At 37.6% G+C, this 13,548-nt stretch overlaps 1 non-coding gene across 1 annotated transcript; it reads left to right on the forward strand.

Annotated features, from left to right (window-relative positions):
• Window positions 1–2,553: 2,553 nt before the first annotated feature.
• On the forward strand, window positions 2,554–2,628 carry TRNAS-AGA (transfer RNA serine (anticodon AGA)). Its single transcript has one exon. It is a non-coding gene; the product is annotated as a tRNA-Ser (tRNA).
• The last annotated feature ends 10,920 nt before the right edge of the window (window positions 2,629–13,548 follow it).

The raw sequence follows: 13,548 nt of genomic DNA on the forward strand, positions 1-13,548 counted from the left end.
AATCTCGATTCAGTTCTCTAAAGAGTGGGAACAGATTCTTATTTCTGAATTGTATAAGCAACATAATACCAGGAGAATTTCAATAGAGATGTGGGACTCATTTGTTAACATGGAAAACAAATATTATTTTAATATTCAGGCCTCACAAACATTGTCTACAGCAAACTATGATTTACTCACATAGAGAATATAATAAAGTCCAATAGTCCCACATTGATTTATTTCTTCAACCACACTCAGAGATACAGAGTGGCGTAATTAGCAGCAGAATCTTCAGACACAAAGAACATCAATTCTTATGCATGCATACATGTTGACTAGGAATCTTTTAGAATTTTCCACAGTGCCTGAGTCAGTAGATTGCATATACAATAGACAACCCTAAGTGCATCCTTTCATAAAACGTCTTGGCAAATGCTGCAGATGCTAGAGACCCAGAAACAGAACCACAAAACACAGAAGTGTCTATTACAGCATGATTAATTAGTAGAAGCAGTCGCTAGTTTGCTTCCCAAACAGCAACCTTATGAAAGTGTTTGGTATGAATATATGAATTTGTATTATGGATGAAGTTAAGAGAAAGCATGAAGGCAGAAAAGGGAGAAGGGAGGACACTGGCACTGGCTGTGTATTAGGAGAAAAGAACTAATTGGTGACAGTATTTTGGAAGACACTCTAGTACACAGATTCAAGAAGGTTCTATTTTAGCATGTCCATAACAATTAGTAGGTGGTTATGAGGGAAATATATGTTGGAATAGCTGCTAATAGATGTGCCTTTCTCTATAAATATCTTGAATGATTTAAATGACAGAAATCTTTGCTATTAAAAGGTTAATAAAGGAGAAGCATATGCTTAGCTAGATTTAGGTCTGCAAGCTGTTCTTTAGGCTTCAAAAGGAAAATAATTTCCATTACTCACAAGCCTTCTGATTGTTCTCAGCCTTCTCATCAGCTTGGACAGACTCATTCCTCTACTTTTAGCTGCAGCATCGTCAGCCATGGAAAGTGGATACTGCAGTGCCAAAGGGAAATATTCAGCCTTCTTTATCTTTTATTTAAATTTGATGGGAATATCTTGTCTTCCAGATTTTTGGTACAATTCCCAATTTTTATGACTTGCACAGGCCTAGATACAGTCTCTCTCAGAATAAAAATTCTGTTGTTTTTAGCTGGATATGTGATCAAATCTAATGGACCCGCAGATTTATCATAACTCTTGATTGACACATATATATCCCCATAGATCCAGGAAGGTGCTTTGAACCAGTAGGAACTTAACATAAATCTGTGAAAGATGAAAGTAGATAGTCACTTGCTTTTTATTGTTTTGCTTTAAAATTAAGACATAAAAATATAGCATTCAACTTTACCATTCAGATAAACAATATTAGTTACCCAGAAGAGCCCAGCCTCCTTCTGGAACTCTTCAGACATCCAATTAGTTACACCTTGTCACACTTACAAAGACTACTTATTCATCACAAATATATAGATCAATAAATTAAAATTTTTAGTTGAATTAATTTTTTTCTCCATCCAGGTATTTTTGTGCTGTAAAAAAGATAGGATGGAAATGAAGAAGAGCCTCAAAAGTTACAACCAGAGGCAATTTTAGTATCTCAGAATTTTTTCCTCCCTTGGTGTAGTACAAACTGACCTACTTTGAAGCACTTGGAACATCAAAATGCTATTGCAATGTTTGAACCAAGAGGCTGGATGAAACTAAGTGATTGAAGCACTTCATAATTGATGTAACTCGTATGGTTCCAGCCCTGCCCTAGTTTCAGCTTTTAGCTTCTCTGCCATTTTTTGTTTTTTCTTCATTGAGAACCTTCTAGGATAAAGGGGACAGAACTCTATAGGCAAAGGGAGGGGAGGATTACAAACTAATGGGAAAATGAAGCAAATTAATAGTACTGGTTTTGAATCTTCTTCATATTTTAATATTTGGAGACAAAATAAGTTATTTTGAATTTTTACTTTCAACAGGAAAATGTTTAGCAACTTAGATTAAAGCAGTAAAACCAATGGAACTCACCTGAGGTCACCCATTATATCCCAAGTATCAAAGCTTAGGAGGAAGGCTGGTGTAACTCTGACTTTTGTATACCTGAATTGAATTTGATTTGAAATTAAAAAATAAAATGAACAGAAGAATGTTCATTTTTTAAAGAGTGTTTACGAATTAAAAAGTATAAATAGTACACGCTAGGGCTAGTAGTAGGTACAGTTGGAATCCATCCTTTCCAAAACCTTGCTATGACATCTGTACTGCAACAAAGCTTGAATGAACACCCCTCCTAGAACCTGCCAACCTCTCTAATCCTAGCAGCCTGGAGGAAGTATCTCCCTACCCTTTAGTGTTCAGAAAAATACTCCTCCCTCTCCATTTCTCTTGCTATCTTAAGACACCAGCACAAATTGATCAGTACATGTGAGCTTTAGTCTTTGCAAAAGCACCTAAAATACAGAAAGACAAAAGGTCAGCCAACATGCTTGGTTATAATCAGTCATGACCATGAAGGAAAAATAAGAAAGTATCACTACATGGGGATGGGTATAGCTCAAGTGGTAAAGCACATGCTTAGAAGGCATGAGGTCCTGGGTTCAATCCCCAGTACCTCCTCTAAAAGTAAATAAACCTAATTACCCTCCCCTCACCCCATCAAAATAAAAAATAATTAAATAATGCAAGAATAATTTTTTTAATTAAAAAAAAAGAAAGTAGCACAAGTAAAAGCCTCAATATGTTAACTTTATCAACATATCAAGTGCTCTTTTCCCCACCTACAAAGTGGAAGTTTTATCAACTTTGTACAATTTACTTTTCTCCCTTTGTGGCTAAAACCTGCACCCTCTAGCCCTTGTTAGTGATTTGAAATAGATGAAATCTTTCTTAATTCTCACTAGGACTCTTAGACCCACATAAGAGGCCCCTTGCTTTAGAGGATGAATCATCACAAAGATACAAAATTAAATTATTACAAAATGCATAGACTTGTCACTAGGATCTGGTGTGCAAAGCTGGCATAGTGTGCCCCTGACACCCAAAATCACTGCCTTGACTCACACCAGTCAGGCCCAGGAAACTGCCAGTTCACCTCTTGCCCTTTGCTCTTAAACAAACGTGCCCCTATCTGAATATTGTGAAGCTTTTGTTTTGTCCCACTGTCGATGCTGGAAATAGACAGAGAAGATTTGAATATTAGAAGGTCTTAGATAAGAGGAAAAACATTGACAAATTCTTCCTTTTACAAGGCACGAATCCCAGGATACAGAGCATCCACTTTCTTCCTTTCATTTGTATTTCAATTCACAATTCCAAAGATATCTCGGAATTAGCAGAGTCTTTGCAATAGTTGAACGATATGACCTGGAAATGAAACTGAGCATGACCCTGGGTGGGGGGTACAAAAGCCTTTCTGTGTCCCCTGTTTCTTGTTTGCAGGAAAAGTCTTCAGCCTCCTAGACCTTACATGAATTCCAAAGGGCAGATTCAAATAGTTACTAATTAGGGATGTGTGGGAGTGCAGAAACAGAGGAAAAGCAGTCAAGAAACAACAGTTCAGGGTCCTTGTTCATCCTGGAGGGGTGGGAATAACAATCTGGGAACATATCTCTGAGTTCCTCTACTGGAGCCCCTCCCAGGTGGAGGATGGTAACTTCAGGCTGAGTACAAGCATGGACCCCGGACTGGTCAGAATCAGAGGCTGATAACAGATTCCTGGAACACCACCCGGCTACCTCACTACCAACCAATCAAAAGAAAGTCACACACTGTGCATCCCTCCCCCCAAATCTGCCTTTAAAACTCTTCCCTGAAACCCATCAGGGAGTTCAGGTTTTTTGAGTGCAAGCCCCCTATTCTCCTCATTTGGCCCTTGTAGTAAATCTTTCTCTACTCCAAACTCAGATTTTTCAGGTTGTTTGGCTTCACTGTGCGTTGGGCACAAGAACTTGGGTTCAACAACAGAAACATTTTCAAAATCACTGTATATTGCTGTTAAATTTATAATTATAGTCATCCCTCAGTATCCACAGGGGATTGGTTACAGGACACTGGTGGATACCAAAATCTATGGATGCTCATGTCTCTCATATAAAATGGTGTGATATTTGTATATAACCTATATACACAGCCTCCAGTATACTTCAAATCATCTCTAGATTACTTATAATACCTAACACGATGTAAATGCTATGTAAATAGTTGTAAATACAATGTAAATTGTTGCCAATGTGGAGCAAATTCAAGTTTTGCTTTGTGGAACTTTCTGGAATTTTTTTTTTTTTGCATGTACATTTTTGACCTGAGGTTGGTTGAATCCAAGGATGTTGAACCTGCAGATATGGAGGGCTAACTGTATATATATTTATGACATTTATATATACATACATAACATAAAGAAAGCCTGACATTAGTCTTTACATTAGCAATGATGTTGGATATTAAAAACGAAAATTATGAGTACCATTTTGGTAAAAAATATTCAATAAGAATAAATTTTTCAAAAAATTAATTTATATTCAAATGAATTTTAAATTGATATTTATTAATGATAAATTATATTATTTTTGTTTTTACATTAATTTCTTCTCAAATATCCAAACAGAAAATTTTGGATATTTGAGAAGAAATTGACTTAAATATATATGAATATTATTGTATTCTTTAGATTCACCTTAATTTTTTAATATATTATATTCAAAGTTTATATGCTTTGAACAAAATTGGATTCTTTCATATCATCACTGTCAAAAGAATATAAGTATCTAAAAGAGTCTATTGTAAAACCATGATCAGACAAGAAAAAAGAAATAAATACAGAGTAATTTATAGATCATGGGTGTCATTGTTAATTACTCTTTTAAACATTATAGGTCTATTAACAGAATACCTATATTAGGACAATAAAAATTAAATTCAATTAGAATTCAAATTAGAATTCATTGCCTATTTTTCATCTTATAAAACCATAGCTTTTCATATTTTTTTCTTTTTTTGTTATGAAAGTATGTTTCAATGAGCAGCTAAAACCTACTTTAACACTGGTGGCTTGATGCACAGCTTTCAAACATTTAAATACTTTATATGTGGGTCTCTATTTGTTTTCAAGTCCTGGGCCTCTCAAATATTAGAAACAGGCCTGGGGACTAGAATCGTAAAAGAATGTGAACAGATCCATTTTCCCTGATGCTGACCTTTAAAAACAGCCAGCAGACCTAAACATGATTGATTTCCTGTCCTCAAAAGGGACCTATCGGTGTAACAGGTAAATTTCCAGGCCTTCTCTCACTCTGTTTCCTGTCTGCTTCATTAAAATTCCACCTCTGTTCTGTTGTTAACTCTTGGTTCTCTGACCCCATCCTAATTCCCTGCCTCCGGCTCGTAAATGAACTCCTCCACTGTGTTTGGTTGTTAGCTTTTTGTAGCATAGACCTTACTGTTGGCTTTCCTTTTTTTTCAGTAACCCGAGTGCCTGACTTGAGCTTTGATTGTTGTAGCCTGCACCCCCAAGAGGCAGCCCCTTCACTTCATCATGACCATCTTGAATAAGCAGAGTGCCAGCCACAGGGTAGCCAGATAAACAGCCAGGCCACACGCATACACTTCCCATCAGTTTCCTTTGTTTTGAGAGACCCTGGTTGATTTCAGTAACTGACCATTGGGCCTCTTATTTTCTTCCCTTCTCAGGCTTTAAGTTCTCCTTTCTTGTGTTTTAGATTCATCTATACAGAGTAAGCCCACAAAACCTTAGGCGTGGAGTCTCAACCTCAGTAAAAGCAGAATCCCAGGTCTGCACTTTCTCTTTCTTTCTACCTGTGACCCTACTGTGTGCCCCTACATGTGCCGTGTAATTTCCAGGATTGTAAATAACAATCTTTTTTGTTTTTTGCCAAACTTTCCTGATGGTTGTTACCAAGGACAACTTGCAATAATAATAAAAATCAGAACAGCTGGTTCAGCCACAGCGTTGGTTATTGATAGGCTAAGACCAGCACAAAACACTTTGATTTAGCTTGTTTGATTCATCCCCTGGCTTGGATAGTGAGGGTCAGTTCTGGCCACTTGAGAGCCTGCTCTTATCCTTGGAGACTCAGGGGGCACATGGCAGAATAGCTCAGATCTCCTTGTAGGTGGAGCGTCAGATGGATTAAAACCAACCCATTATCACCATGGAAGCAAAAGAAAGGAAATAACTTTATCATAGAAAGAAAGACATTTTTTTCTTTCTATATAAAAATTCCACATGTGAAAATGCTACCTAAAATTCTATATATGTCATCTACACTTAACAAATATGTATGTCCCCCCATGAAACCTCATTTCTTTACTCAAATTAAAGGACGTCCCTATCTCTGAAACAGACATGCTAAATATTATCTGTCATATATATTTATGTACCCTGTCTTATTAAATTTTAATGTTTGATTGCTCAGTGAAATAACATTGAATAAATCAGTGAAAGTAAGTATCAACATCTAAAATTCCATGTCTTGTGTATAATATTATCAGTCACTTCAGCATTAATTTTCTGCACTTTAGAGAAATAACAGATAATTCAATTACCAAACTACACATGAGAAAAACAAGACAGCAACTAAATATCACAAATACACATTTTCTTGGTGAACACTTGTCCTTTTGGCTGTTCCAAATGCAATCATCTCACTATTGGCATCCAAATTCCTTTTGTGTGCAGTCTTGGTCAGTTAGTGTATTTCTGATGCTACAGAATCCCCTGGCTACACACTCCCTGAACCTCCTACCATCATGTCACCAAGGATGGCCCAAGCTCATCTAACACTATGGTATTAGATGGAGTTTTGGTCTTGAGCTAGAGATGAAAGGGTTTGTGATGAGATCTGATATCCAGCAGGTGTGCACCAGTATGACCCTACTAGGTTTTTAGCTAGAGACCAACCTCATGATTTGGTGCCTGTGCTGTATAAAGGTCTGTGTGTTTTGAAAATCATCCACCTCTGGTTAGAGAATTCTTTGCAGGAATAGGGACGCATGCTGCCAAACTATGCCAGATGCCTAGTGTGTTTTTCCTGCTTCTTTGTTTCCAGAAGTCCCCTGGCTCTGTCTGTTTTTTAAGCCTTGTCATGTATAACTTACCATCTACCTTTCCACTTGTCCTGTGGGCATTCCATTCCATTCTGCCTGAGGCAGGATTGGTATCCTTTGCTCGCAACCAGTATCTTTGATCTACATTTTGGTCTCTTGAGAAGAGACAGTGTCTCTTGAGAAATAATGTTTAGAAAATTGTATAATAAACAATTTAAGTTGATTTACATTCAATAATTACCTAGAACACCCAAGATTTTTACATAAATTTATATTATAACCTATATTAAAAAATGATCCCAAGAAATAATTTTAATAAATAATAATGGAATGCACATACTTGGAGCATTTCAGAGTGCTTTTGTAGCTCTTAATTTCTTTCATAATGGCTACAAGCAAGTGAGACCAGAAGGTCAGAAAATGTTACCCCAATTTTATGTACAAACACAGTGAGATTGAGAACCAGAGAGTCTGAAAGTCTTGTTCTGCCACAGAGATAGTTAGACATAGGCCTGGGGCTAGCAACCAGCCCCTAGACTGTTGAGAATTTTGAAAAGCAAATATATAGGTTTAATTCTCTACAGGCAGCCTATAAAGGCACAAGCAACATTGTCACCTACTGTCTTGTGGAAGTAAGGTGAGCAGGCTTCCTATATCTTGGTGTTATTATCTGATTGCTTAGGGTGTATAGTGTCCTGGACTGCAAGTGGTCACCCTACAATAATGTTCTCATTACCTGGTTAGATTCACTGGATCATTTGTTAGAGAATTTCAAATACCAAGCATTTTATATATTTAGCTATATAACCAGAAACTTGTGTTCAAATGAAACTTTAGACACAAGCTCACTATGTAAACAGAGAAACCCTGATGCTCTTAATGAAACAAACTTTGTAGTCCAGAGCCCTCTGGTCCCCATGCTTAAGGCTCCTCTATAACCCAGGTCTCTCAGAAAGGAGTCTAAACACTGTTAATCTAGCCCTGTCCCCTGTTTTAGAGTGAAAATATCCAAGCATGGATAAATTGGGTGTTTTTTTTTCAAGCCCAGACTTACATAGGAATTCTACAGAAGACCTGGAGCCCTGGCCTCTGACAGGTGTTCTTTCTTTCCTTCTTTCTTTTTTTTTTTTTTTTTCAAATTCAGGGGAACACCTGTATTTCCACATTATTCTTCAAAACTCTCCCTCAAAGGAAGATTCTGCTCAGTGTCTGTGCAGATGGGCCTGAGAGCCACAGTAGGTACCCAAGTTGTATGGTCCTCAATGGACTGTGTGTGCTTCTGGAGGGAGGCGCCCCTGCTCTCCAACACATCTCTATTCCCCATGGCTAGACAGGCCACATAAATTACCTTCCAAAAGAGAATACTTTTGAGAGCGAAAGAGAGGCCATTTGTAATTATAAATGGAAAGCAAGCCAGGCAAAGTAAGATGGATGATTACTCTGTCCATGGTAGTCAAGAATGCTCTATACAGAAGGAATTACTCTATGAAAAAGGCATTGGCATAGAAGCGTCTCCACCTTGCCCGCGGTTATTCAGAATGTCGAACTAAATTCTATACCATTCAGAGGTCTAAACAGTCCCTACCTCATGGGAAGAGACTCAATCACATTCTTGGCAACATGAATATCTCCTGTCTTGTCTGCCTGGAAGGCTTACATTGAACACATATGATGAGGGGCTAAAAAGTGAGGAGATTTCATTCTCAAATAAAATTGGTAAATAATCTAAATAAAACTAGTGAATAAAAAAAAAAAAGGAAAATTAATATCAGTTGAGTTTAGTTTTCTCAGAAAAGTTCCAGTGTTGAAGTCCTGGAAGTCCTGATTACTCCCTCCCACAATATGATTTCCACTCTAGCCTCACTTACTTGCAGTACATTCTGGGGGTGGCCAAAGGCCAGTGCTAGGCCCTTTCTCAGCCCAGGTATAATTCTGTGGGGTACATTTATAAGATACCCTTGCTCTCTCAATCACCTGTCTGTTCTCAGTTACAGAGCAACAACTTTCTGACCTGCTCACTCGAGGCCTTGGGATGAATTAGTCACCTTCTGCTACCACCTAAGTGACTTGGGTGCCCATATTTGCATTTGATGCTGATCAGTCCAGCTCTGCTGAACACCACGATCAATTTCTAATACAGGAGAAAAGGATGATTATTCCCCTGGTCTGTGTGCGTTTTCTTTTTTTTTTAAACTTTTTTTTTAAATTGAGTTATAGTCAGTTTACAATGTTGTGTCAATTTCCAGCATAGAGCACAATTTTTCAGTTATAGATGAACATACATATATATTCATCATCATGTTCTTTTTTGCTGTGAGCTACCATAAGATCTTGTATATATTTCCCTGTGCTATACAGTATAGTCTTGTTTATCTATTCTGCACATGCCTGTCAGTATCTACAAATTTCGAACTCTCAGTCTGTCCCTTCCCACTCTCCTCTCCCTTGGCAACCACAAGTTTGTATTCTATGTCTATGATATGTCTATGAGTCTGTTTCTGTTTTGTATTTATGTTCTTTTTTTTTTTTAGATTCTACATATGAGCAATCTCATGTGGTATTTTTCTTTCTCTTTCTGGCTTACTTCACTTAGAATGACATTCTCCAGGGACATCCATGTTGCTGCAAATGGCATTATGTTGTTGGTTTTTATGGCTGAATAGTATTCCGTTGTATAAATAAACCACATCTTCTTTATCCAGTCATTTGTTGATGGGCATTTAGGCTGTTTCCATGTCTTGGCTATTGTAAATAGTGCTGCTATGAACACTGGGGTGCAGGTGTCTTTTTGAAGTAGGGTTCCTTCTGGATATATGCCCAAGAATGGGATTCCTGGGTCATATGGTATGAGGAATCTCTGTACTGTTTTCAAAAGTGGCTGCACCAAACTGCATTCCCACCAGCAGTGCAGGAGGGTTCCCTTTTCTCCACAGCCTCTCCAGCATTTGTCATTTGTGGACTTTTGAATGATGGCTCTTCTGACTGGTGTGAGGTGATACCTCATTGTAGTTTTGATTTGCATTTCTCTGATAATTAGTGGTATTGAGCATTTTTTCATGTGCCTATTGATCGTTTGTATTTCTTCCTTGGAAAAATTGCTTTTTTAGGTCTTCTGCCCATTTTTTGATTCGGTCGTTTGTTTTTTTCTTAGTAAGTCATGCGAGAGCCCCTTGGGGCTCACCCTGCTGCCTCACTGGGTCAGTGAAAAAGCGATCAGAGTAGTGGTAAATGGGGGAGGGGGGCACCGGGGGCATCCCACTTTTTCTACACCTCTCATGTCTCTTCACCTTGCCAGACTAGAACCAAGCTCAACAGGGTCTTCTTTCCCCACTGATTCTGCCAAGCCTGTTCCCTTGGCTGTGGTTTTGCTGGATAGTAAGTAGGGACAGTGGGAATCTCGCATAAATTCATGCACATCGCTAATCAGATGACGAGGTGTTTGGCTACCTTAAGAGAGTCATAGTTACTCCTGACATTTACCCATGCTTCATTGAATTTCTTCACTTTGACATTCAGAGCACTGGGCAGAAATCACATCGCGTCAATACCTACTGCAGGCCTTCGCAACGTGTGTGTTTTCTTGATTCCTAGATGCCTTATATTGCAAATTTGTTCATGATATTGCAGAGATAAAAGAGAACTTATTAAAGGCTAAATTTTCACTTCTGTTACTATTCTTGGCAATAGATAAAACTAATGATCAGAAGGTGACCATTAGGCTCTGTATCGGAGTATTTTCTAAATCAATACTTAACATTTACAAATGAATCTATGGAGAAAAGAATAAAAACTTTTAGTAAGCAAAAAGTAGATGATCAAATTTATGATGACACTGATGAAGGCTAAAAGCTTATCTAGAAAATATAATAATGTACATTTTTGTGTTTGGTTATTCTATTTCACTATGAAGCAAGAATAAAAATTAAAAGCTAAAGTATGATGGAATTAATTTTCCATTAGAGAACACTTCCATTTCTTTAAGACTTTTAATTTTCACTTTTAACACTTGAAAGATTTTTAACTGGAATCCAAATTATTACTAGGTCCCCAGTCAGTGGGCTTTTTTGGCCATGGAACCCATACCACTGGCTTCTAAGGCAGGGAAACAAATGCACAGTTCTGCCCAATGGCTGACTGTAACATCCAGTCCCACCATCCAGGAAGCCTGGCCAGGGGACCTGGCAACAAGGAACTCACCCTGCAGCCCTGCTCAGGGAGCCGAGCCAGCAGCTCTGCCCAACTGCTGAGTGTAGGCTCTGCCCCCACATAACCAGGGAGACTGAATATTGACCCTGGGCAGCTTCAGAGCCCAACCTATGGGACCAACAAGCTGCAGTGCCTTACCTTCCATCCTTCCCAGAAGTGGAACACAGCCTAGCTTGCCCAACTGCTAAACACAGCCTGTGGCCTCCCCCAGGCAGGGAGCCCAGCCAGTGACCCCAGCCAATTGCAGGGCACAGTTTCCAGCCTCTCCCAACTGCCGGATACAGCTGGAGGCCAAAGGCACTTTTTAAAGAAATAGAGAAAACAATCCTAGAATCCTATGAATCTGCAAAAGACGTAGCCAAAGCAACCTTAAGTAAGAAGAACAAAGATGAAAGCATCACACTTCCTGATTTCAAGCTATATTATAAAGTTATAGTAATCAAAATCGTATGATACTGGCATAAAAAGAGACATATAAACCAGTACAACAGAAACTGATAGTTTATAAATCAACCCATTCGTATATGGTCAATTAATATTTTACAATGGAACCAAGAATACAATAGGAAAAGCACAGTCTCTTGAATAAATGATGATGGGAAAACTGGATACTCAAATGCAAAAGAACAAATTTTAACCCCTATCTTACACTACTCACAAAAATTAATTCAAAATTGATTAAAGACTTAAATGGAAGACCTGAAACCATAAAATACTAGAAAAAAACATAGAGAAAAATCTCCATGACATTGGTCTAGGCAGTGATTTTTTTTTTTTTTTGGATATGATACCAAAAATTCAGGAAACAAAAGCAAAAATAAACAAGACTACATCCAACAAAAAATCTTCTGCACAGCAAAGAAAACCACCAACAAAAGGAAAGAAATCTACAGAATTAGAGAAAATATTTGCAAACATATATCTGATAAGAAGTTAATATTTAAAATATGTAAGAAATTCATACAACTTCAATAGTAAAAATAATAATAATCATCTAATTTAAAAATGGGCAAATGACTTGAATAGACATTTTTCCCAAGAAGATATTCAAATGGTTAACAGGTACATGAAAAGGTGTTCAACATCACTAGTCATCAGGGAAATGCAAATCAAAACCACAGTGAGATACTCACACCTGTTAGAATGGCTATAGTTAAAAAGACAAGGGGTAACAAGTGACAGGGTAATGTGGTGAACAGAGAACCGTTCCGCACTGTTGATGGGAATGTAAATTGGTACAACCACTATGCAAAACATTATGGAGGAGATTCAAGAACATTCTACTTCTGGTATATAACTGAGGGAAATGAAATCACTGTCTCAAAAAGATACCTACACTCACATATTCATGGCTGCATTATTTATATTAACCATTACTTATAGTAGCCGAGACATGAAAACAACCTATGTGTCCATCAATGCATAAACAAGTAAACAATATGTTCAATGGACTATTCAATGTTCAAATATTCAATGGATCTCTCAATTATTTTTTTGTAAAAAAAGGAAAATCCTGCCATTCATGAGAACATGGAGTGTACCTTGAGGGAATTTTACTAAATGAAATGAGTCAGACAGAGAAGGATAATTACAGTATGATTTCACTTATATGTGGAATCTGAAAAAACCAAACTCATGGAAACAAAGAGTAGATTCATGGTTGCCAGGGGCAGAAGGAGTGGGTAGGGCAGGAAAAATGGAAAAAGGTAGTCAAGGGTACAAACTTCCAGTTATAAGATGAGTAAGCTCTGGGGCTGTAAAGTAAAGCATGTTTATTATATTGAACAGCACTGCATTGCACATGTGAAAGCTGCTAGGAGAGTAGATCTTAAAAGTTCTCACTCCCCACTCCTAAAAAAAAATTTAACTCTGTGAGGTTATAGGCGAGTTAACTAGCTTTATTGTGGTAATCATTTTCCAGTGTATGTGTATATCAAATCATCAGACTATACACCTGAAACTGACACAATGTTAAATGTCAATTATATCTCATTAAATCTGGGGAAACAAAAAGATAAACAAAATGAGAGGAGGAATGTAAGTTAGTGATTCTATATAAAAAAGAAAAGAAAAAGAGTCCCCAAATTTGGCAGATTAGAAATTAACACCCAAAAGAACTTCCAATTTTCAGACCTCAGTTGCTCCAAGAATAATGCTGTCATTAACAGAACAGAAAAATTTGGTAGAGATGAGTTTGTGGGCAGGGAGGATGATAAGCTCAAGTCTTAGCCATGTTGATGCTGAGTTCTAGGGAGACATCTAAATGGA

Source organism: Camelus bactrianus, chromosome 29 (genome assembly GCF_048773025.1).
Source record: "Camelus bactrianus isolate YW-2024 breed Bactrian camel chromosome 29, ASM4877302v1, whole genome shotgun sequence".
Lineage (NCBI taxonomy): Eukaryota > Metazoa > Chordata > Mammalia > Artiodactyla > Camelidae > Camelus > Camelus bactrianus.